This window comes from Ambystoma mexicanum, chromosome 1p (assembly GCF_040938575.1).
Source record: "Ambystoma mexicanum isolate Mex_15411 chromosome 1p, UKY_AmexF1_1, whole genome shotgun sequence".
NCBI classification, from domain to species: Eukaryota; Metazoa; Chordata; class Amphibia; order Caudata; family Ambystomatidae; genus Ambystoma; species Ambystoma mexicanum.
Genome location: NC_090921.1, coordinates 240,818,375 through 240,827,596, shown reverse-complemented (window position 1 = coordinate 240,827,596; position 9,222 = coordinate 240,818,375).

Here is a 9,222-nt window from a genome sequence, read left to right as displayed (position 1 = left end):
ACCTCACCTTCCTGCAGGATCTCAAGGGCCTCCGCCCTCTTGTCGTCCGGCAGAAAATCCAGCAGGGGAGCTATCTTGTACCAGAGCTCCCTGTCGTAGCGGGCCACGATAGCCAAGGCGTTGGCCGCTTTAATCGTCGTCGCTGCCGACGAGATGACTCTACGTCCCATAGCATCCAGTTTCTTTCCCTCGCCGTCCGGCGGGGAAGTCGATGTGGAGGCCGCACCCCCCCCCGCTTTCTTCCTGGCTGCCGCGGAGACGACGGAGTCCGGGGTAGGCTGCGCCCGGAGGCATAGGGGGGCCGTGTCCGGGACCCGGTACTTTTTCTCGTACCGGTCTCTTCTAGCTGGCGTCGTGGAAGGGTTCTTGAGGAGGGAAAGGCCCTCATCCTAAATGTCGTCCAACAGAGGCACTGCGAGGACCGTCTTCCTCTTGGCCTCGCGCCGCTGATAAAGGAAGCCTTCCTTTTTCTTCTCCTCAGGGCAGAGTTGGAAAAGCTCGGAAGCCCTGGAGATCATGGAGTGGAAAGATCCGATCTCGTCGGGCGGAGAAGCCCTGGTGGGAGGCGACGACGGAAAATCCTCGTCGTATCCCTCGTCGTCCGTACCCGTCGCTGCCGTGTCAGTCCCCGTATCATCCCCTCGGGTGGACGGGGAGGAGGGCTGGACGGGGCGCGACGGTTGAAAAGGAGGTGGTGGATGGATCCTTCTTTTCTTGGTAGGGGGAACACCAGAAGGTCCCGGTTCTGGATCCCCCGACGGGAGAGGTTCCTCCGTCGGTAACGGTAGCCTCGTCCTTATCTCGGAGCATAAGGACTGTATGGCCAACAAAATGGCCGCCGAGTTGTCTTGCGGCGCTGGCAGAGGGGAATCCGACGGGCGAGCAGGGGTCGTCGTCGTCACCTGCGTCGGGGTCCATTCCGGCGGGCTGGCCTTCTTCCACGCCTAGGCCGTGGCTTAAGACCTCGATCAGCTCCTCTTCTGAGGTTGAGGCCGAATCTACGACGACGCCCTGCCCCCCCTTCTTCTTCCCCACGGAGGGTTTCACGGGGGTCCTATCGATGGGCACAAAGGAAGACTCCCTCCGCGGAGGCAGGGAGATTCTGGGCCCTGAGGTCGCCACCACTGGTGTAGCCACCACAGGCTGAGCCAGGGCCGCCGCGACCGTTTCGATAGAGGGCTTGGTCGGATGGATCAAGGCCTTCACCACCTTAGGTGCGCTCACCGCCTTATCCTTGAGGGAGGGGGCACTGCCACGCTCCTCCTCTGCCTTAGAGCTCGACCGGGGCCTCTCCAGGAGCTTCGCCGGGTGCTCGGCCTTCCTCTTACCCGACCCAGAGCGTTGGCTCGTGGTTGATGGTGCCGGGGAGGGTGCGCCCTGCCTGGCGCCCGTAGAGCCCGACCGTTCGGCGCTCCCGGTGCCAGCGGACTCGCGGTGCTTGGCCTTATGTTGGGCCCCCGTCGCCGGGGCGCCCTCAAAGGTCTTAGAAGACCGCTCGGATTTCTTCTTCTTCTCGCCAGACGGGCTCTTACCCTCCAGCCAGTTGGCGAGACGTTGATGGCGGTCCTTCATGGTCCGTTCCGACATGTTGCCGCAAAACGCACAGTCCTTCTCCACGTGCGTCTTGTCCTCATGAAGGCAGTAAAGGCAGAAAGAGTGTTCGTCCTCCTTGAAGACGTTCTGCAGCTGGCATCCAGGGCAGACCCTGAACAGCTTTCCGGGCGTCGAGCTTCCCTTCTCCTGGGCCATCTCCGAGACCGGGCCTGAGAAGCTTCTGGAGTCCTCCGAAGCGTAGCTCGACGAAATCTTCACCCTTGAGGGGCACAGATGAATCCGACACGGGTCCCCGTTGATCGGATGTAGGATCGGTGGAGCTTGAGGCTCTTTTGACCGAAAGAATCGAAGTTTTTTTGTGAAAAAGCGCGAAAAAAAAGCACTAACGCTCGAGAGCAATAGCACGAGGATCCCAACACATGAACGTGCGGTAAAAATCTGAAGATGGCTGCCAGAGGCGGTGCTTAGGTAGAGGGCAGTCATTGGCTGTGGTCAGTATGACGCAGAGACCAGTGATTGGTTATTACTACGAAAGACAGATCAGAAACGAAACTGATACTGGTTTTTTCTTTACCGAGGATTCCCAGCCTGACGACGGGGAATATTCATGAGCATGTGAATCCATGCCAGACCCCATGCTGGAGAAGATTGAGTTCCCCTGGAACATGTTGGGACAACAGAAACATCTTGTGTTTGAGAGCCCATATCCAAATGTTTTAGGACAGCTTGGATAGCGCTGGAGAGTCAGTGCCCCCCTGTTTGTTCAGGTAATACATGGCTGTATTGCTGTCCGTTAAAACCAGCACTGTCTTCCCTTGCAGTTGCACCTGAAAGGCCTTCAAAGCCTTGAACACAGATAATGGCTCCAGTAGGTTTATATGGTTGGACGCTACTTGAGGGGACCAAACTCTGTGCGCTGTCTGCTGAAGCAGGTGAGCAACCCCACCCTGTGAGAGATGCGTCTGTTGGGAAAGTGGCTTCCACTGCAGGGGTGGTGAATGTCATTCCCTTCAAGAGGTTTTCTCTTGACCACCACTGCAGAGAGAGAACGAGGGCTGGCGAGACAACTACCAGATCTTTCCATTGTCTGCTGGCCTGACACCACTGGCTGTTGAGCCAATCTTGCATGGGACGCATGCGCAGCCGCGCGTGGGGAACCAAGTATATACACAAGACGCCATCATTCCTAGCAAGCGCATGGCTTTGCGTACCGTCACCTCCCGAATGACTACATATTGAGGGATCTGAAAAGGCATGTTCTGAACCCTCTCGCGGGAGGGGAAGACGAGACCGTCCTTCGTCCGAATTAGAGCTCCCAGAAATTGTTTTATTTGACTGGGGACTAAACTGGATTTCTTTTCGTTGATTGAGAAACCCAGACTGAAGAGGAGATCTACTGTTTTTGGGGTGTTCGAAAAACAAGCGTCAAACGAGTCTCCCGTAATGAGCCAGTCGTCGAGGTAAGGGTAAACTGGGACTGATAGTCGGCGCAGGTGTGCTGCTGCCACTGCCAGGACTTTGGTAAACACCCTCAGCGCCGAGGTGATGCCGAAGGGGAGCACCTTGAATTGGTAATGTCTGTCCTCGATCATAAACATTAGGTATTTCCTGTGCGCTGGCAACATTGAAATATGAAAGTATGCATGTTTCATGTCCAATGTTGCCATGTAGTCCTCTTGTTTCAACAGTGGGATTACCTCCTGCAGTGTTACCATACAAAATTCTGTGGTTTTATAAACTTGTTCGCTGGGTGCAGGTCTAGAACAGGGCGCATGGTGAGGTCCTTTTTGGGTACAAGGAAGTACACTGAATAAATACCCTTGTTTACCTGAAGAATAGGGACGGCTTCTATGGCGTCCTTTCCCAGCAGTGCTTCCACCTCTTGATTCAGGATCTCCAGATAGTCCGGTGAAAGGCACCCGGAGTGCAGCGGTCTGAATTGTGGAGGTCGGGCAAATTCCACGCAGTAACCGTGGGCAGCCGTCTTTAAGACCCACTGGTCTGAAGTTATCCCCTCCATGCCATGAGGAAAGATGTTAATCGCCCCACGACCGGGGTGACACGGGAGGGGACCTGGACTTGGTGGTCATTTCTGACCAGAGGCTGTGGCTCCTCTGGGATTGGGGCCTCTACCTCTGCCTTTGCCGCGTTTCTGACCCCTTGAAGGGTAGTAAGTGGGGCTTCCAGATGTTTGTCCTGTGTTGAAGCTACCTGTGCCATAGTTGTGTTGACCAGCACGGGTTTGTCCTCGAAAGGACGGCCGAGAGTTATTACCCCTCTGGGAGGAGGGTTTCTGTGTAATTTGTTGCAGAGACTTTATAGAGTCTCATGCTCCTTCTTGACTGTTTCCAAAGCCTCATCCACAGCTTTCCCGAAGAGGTTAGACTCCTCAATGGGTTTATTAATGAGGGAGGCCTGAGTTTCAGGTTTAAACCCTGATGTACGCAGCCAAGCATGTCTTTTCAGTAGGGTCCCTTGGGCCAGGGACCTACCCGCAGTTTCCGCAGTGCCTAGAGTGTTTTTGATGACATGCTGGTTAACTTGTCTTCCCTCCGTTACAATGGAGAGAAGTTTTGACTTGGCGGGTTTAGGGACCTCTAGGAGGCCTTCCTGGAGCAAGCTCCATTGGGCGTCGGCATAGCTTGCCAATAGTGTAGTATTATTAGCAATCCGCGTAGTATATGCAGCCGCCGACGTGACACGTTTGCCAAGGGAATACAGTCGCTTGGATTCCTTGTCCGGCGGTAATTCCCCTGTGGCAAGGGGTACCCCTAACCTTTTCCGAGTGGTAGTCACTACCAATGAATCTGGGACAGCGTGTCCTCTGATGTATAAAGGGTCAGAAGGGGAGGGGCAGAATAATCTTTCGACTCTTGGTGTCACCACCCGAGTTTGAGCTGGTGACACCAATGAGGGGGCAACCCTTCTCTTGATAGAATAAAGGAGGGGGGATGGCCTGGCTAGACGAAGGCTTCTCCTTAGGGATATCCTCTACAGACTCTTGCTCAGGTACAGCCTCTTCAGTGGAAATTTTAAAGTATTCAGCTGCTTTTTTCAACATGGAGTTGAATGCCATTTGGTCATCTACAGGAGAGGCCTGGCGAGCAGGGGTGGACGGAGGAGAATCCAGACACAGTGTCCTGATCTTGCAGTGTCCATGGGTCTTCAATTTCCTGTTGGATTTCATCCCAGTTCTCCGTAGTATCCTGTTGTTCTTCCTCATAATTTTGTAGTAATTAAGCTTCCTCTTCGTCATCATAAATGTCCCTATATGAGTCCATGTGGACAACGTCTTCCTGCTGAAAAGTAGAAGACTGATCTTCTTGAATTTGTAGGTTAGGGTCTACCAAGCCCTTTTCAGGGGAGGATGATCAGTAAAACTGATAATCTTCTCCAGCCGGTCCATACATCCTTCAAACGTCTGTGTAGTCCATTTAGTGGACCCAAACGGGCCTACGGGTGGAAGAATGGTGTTCTCCGCCCTATGGCGTCGAGAAGAGCCTCTTAGGGTGTTGGAAAGAGTCTCTTGACTATCTGCATACTCATTGTAAGAATCGGGAGCCCAATCCGTCGAATCTTTTTCTGTGGCTTGTCCCATAACATTAGGAAGGACTGGGGTAAGACCCACCGCCGCAGTAATTCTTTCGATAGTCACCGAATCGGCGTGAGACAGAGGTTCCGATGGATTATCGGTAGGCGTGGTACCTTCCGCGGCGCTAGAGGGCCTATCAGTCGGTTTTTCGGGTAGAGGCCTAGCCATAGTTTTCGGGCCTACCGCGGCCTTCGGGACCGTCGTGGCATCAGATTTCCACGATTCAACGTGTAAAGTTTTTGGAGCAGCGCCCTTACTTGATTTAGATTGCCCAGTAGCAAGACGGTGCTGTGGATGTGGGGAAGGCTTTGGATCTGAACTATCCGAGGGAACCAGCGAAGTTTCCGGCGGCCCTGTTGGCGCTTTTACCTTTTTTGACAAAGACGTTGAAAACGGTGTAGGGGTTGTTTGCTTAGTGTGATGCGCTTGTACGCCCCTGTCGCCGGGTGTTGTCCCTGTAGCAAGACCAGAGTCAGGCCTTAAAGGGTCGGGGATGGACGTGGCAGACCTAGAGGTATCCCCCTCAAGGTCTACAACATCCGCAACGGATGTTTGGTCATCCAAATTACCTCTGTCACTCTCAGCGGGTGTGGCGGTGGGGGAAGGGGGTTCCACCCGTGACATACCGTGCGCAGCCCACCGCTTTACACAGCGCTCCTTAAGGGTCTAAGGCCGAAGGAGTTTACAGGCTGCACACCGCTTCTCGTCATGCTCTAGGGGGCGACAGGCGTTACACGTCCTGTGTTCGTCCTGCCAAGGATATCTGACCCTACACTTAGGGCAGAATCTAAAAGGAGTCCTTTGCATAGCTAAAGGGAAGGATGACTAGACCGAAAGGGAAAAGAGGGGAAAGGAGGAAAGACATACCGACAATATGGCCACCCCGACCCCACTCTCCCTACTGTATAGGCAGGCCAGCGGGCCCGACCACGTGGAAAATCCGACCACCGGATTTTAGGCGCCGAAATCCACAGGCGTAGACAAATCCCCCATAGTCTTCGTCGAAGATGTTCTTGGTGAGCGAAATGTTGTAACAGGGAATAACCGACAAGTCGGTAAGATAAACAATGTCTCTTGTAAGAGCTCCGCTATAGGACGACCAGTATCTGGGTGGAAAAAAACAATCTGATTGACCTCGGCGCTTGAGAGATTTTGGGTACACTACAAGTCACAATAGGAATAGTGTTATGGACACGCCTATGCCGACGTCCACTTTCGGTCCCCGAAAGACAAGATGCAATACTCTGAGGTTACCACTGGATGTCGGACCATATTCACAGCATGTAATTCTAAGCAGATTAACAAGCATCAGAAATGTGTTTTACTCTGCCTATTGTGCCCATGTGGCTCCTTTGGGGTCCCCTGACCCAACATATCACTTTGTTGGCTAGGATCCCTATGCTGTGACCCCTCTCTGCTTCTGGTTCTCTTGGTTCCGAGTCACCCTTTTGGGGGTTGATACTGCTTGAGTTTCTACTTTCACCCTTTGCCCTGTCTGGTTCTTTCTTGGTGCTCTGGTTCCTTTGACCCTTGGATGGGGCTATGGTTTCCTTCCCTCTTTCCTGCTCGTTCTCGCTTCTCTTCTCCTCCCTCTGACCTGGGCAACCTGTGTACCTGCTGTGTTGCAGTGGGTCTGTCTCATAAGCAATGTAAATATTTTCCACGGCTTGGCGCTCTATTCACTTCTGGATGTTAGTGTTTTTCGCGTTTTGCTCGTCTCTCCCCCCCCCCCCAATCCTCCATTGGCTCTCGGTATAAGAGCGGAGGACTCAGTCCTCCCTTCGTCCCTGGACTCAGTGTCTGTTTGCTGGCCGCGTGCCTACCATGTCCTATATGTGGTTGCGCCTCCAGGTCCTGTTCACTCTGCACTGCCTCTGCTTCTTCTGCCTTGCGAGTTTCCTTGCACAGAGTTTCCCTCAGGCGTTCGCCACCTTCCGTGCTGCAGCAGGCTCTGCTGGTCTGTGCGGATCCTCCCCTTGCCGACGCTCTAACGCCTCAGACTAGCCGTTGGGTTTCTCCTCCATCCATTCAAGGGATGTTGGACTTTCATACTGGCTCCTGTATTCAGCAGGGGCGTATTGTTCACCACAGGTTGGCAAGCAGGTGGAAAGTTCAGCATTACCTTGAGCCAAACACAGATGTATTGCCAGCATTTCTTATTCCAATGTATCGGGAGTTCCCCATGGGAATTGGGAGTCCCTGTCCCCTAAAGAAGAGACTGCTTTCCCAAACCCTTGGGGTGGTTTTTGCTGAGTGGGCTCACCTCCCCAAATGTTTTAAAGGGGGTGGCTCCCTATAGGGAAGAAGCTACAAAGTATCCAGATTCTTCACAATTGCTATACAGAAGAACAAGTTACTTTCTTACCTGGTAACGTTCTTTCGATGGGATGGTCCGACGACGTATTCCATATCTATGACAGGTAATCACCACAGCTGTGCTGCTTCGGAAACTTTTTTCGGCGTCTGCGTCGATGACGTCGATGCGCCATCGTCGAGGACCTCCTCCGACGTCCGACGTCATCTGATGTGATAAGTAGGACGCACGACGCCCGTAGCCTCAGTTGTAGTTTTTTCCCCCAGAACGTGTGACATTAGTCAACTGCCAGTCAGACACAAAGCCTTGCGGAACGTAAGCTGCAATCGCAAAAGAAATTCTGCAGCAGGGAAGGCAGGGAGGAAGCGATATGGAATACGTCGTCGGACCATCCCATCGAAAGAACGTTACCAGGTAAGAAAGTAACTTGTTCTTCGAGGGGATTGGGTCCTCCGACGTATTCCATATCTATGACAGACTCCCAAAGCAGTACCAGAGCAAGGAGGAGGGAAAGAATTTAGAATCAAAATTTAGAATTGCCAATCAAATAGCAGAGCAAAGGACCGCCTTGCCAAAGGCCAGATCCTGTCCTCGGATGGAATCGAGGGAATAGTGACGTACAAATGTATGTACTGAAGCCCAGGTGGCTGCATCACAGATGTTGCGAATAGGAACACCCCTCTGCAGGGCAGTAGATGCAGCCATACCCCTGGTAGAATGGGCCCGCAAGCCAGCCGGCGGGTCCTTACCCGCCAAGCGGTAACACTCCGAGATGGCCAAAATAATCCAGCGAGACAAAGTCTGTTTCGTCACAGCCTGTCCCAAACGCTTTCCAGCGTAACCAATAAAGAGTTGATCGTCCACTCTGACCCGGGACATGCGTGAAACATAAAAGCTCAAAGCTCTCCTAGGATCAAGCCTATGGAGCCTCTCCTCTTCCTTACCAGGATGCGGAGGAGGATAGAATGCCGGAAGAACAACCTTCTGGGCCAAATGAAATTCCGAAAACCACCTTCGGAAGAAAAGAAGGACGAACTCTAAGGACAACCCTGTCCTTGTGAAATACAGTGAAGGGTGGCTTACTCACTCTGCGAGCGGAAGTAACCGCAACCAAAAACACAGTTTTCAGAATTAACAGCCTCAAAGGGCAAGAATGCAAAGGCTCAAACGGAGCACCCATAAGAAACTTAAGAACAAGGTTTAAATCCCAACCGGGCACCAGGAAAGGTGACGGAGGGAACACATTAGTGAGCCCTTTCAGAAACTGTGAAATTAAAGGGATTTTAAAGTAGGAACACTCTTCAGACGAGCGCTTAAAGATGGACAGCGCCGCCAGGTAACCTTTAATGGTACCCACTTGCAAGCCCCTGTGGGCCAAAGAAAGTAAAAAGGACAGAACCATGGGGATGTCACATGCAAAAGGATCCACATTCTGAACTCTGCACATGTCGCAGAAATTACGCCAATGGCAACGGTACAGAGACTTTGTTGCTGGCCGTCGGGCCGAAAGCAACACCTCCATCACGTCTTCAGGGAGGTCCCAATCCTTATACCTCAACCTTTCAGAAGCCAAGCGTGAAGGTTGAGGGATCTGACCTCTGGATGGAAAACCTGACCCCCCTCCCGTGAGAGCAGATCGTCTCGGTAGGGAAGACGACGTGGAGGGCAGATGGACAAGTCGAGAAGGTCTGGGTACCACGTCCTCCGAGCCCACGCCGGAGCAATGAGGATCATCCGGGAACCGAACTTCCGTAACCTCCGC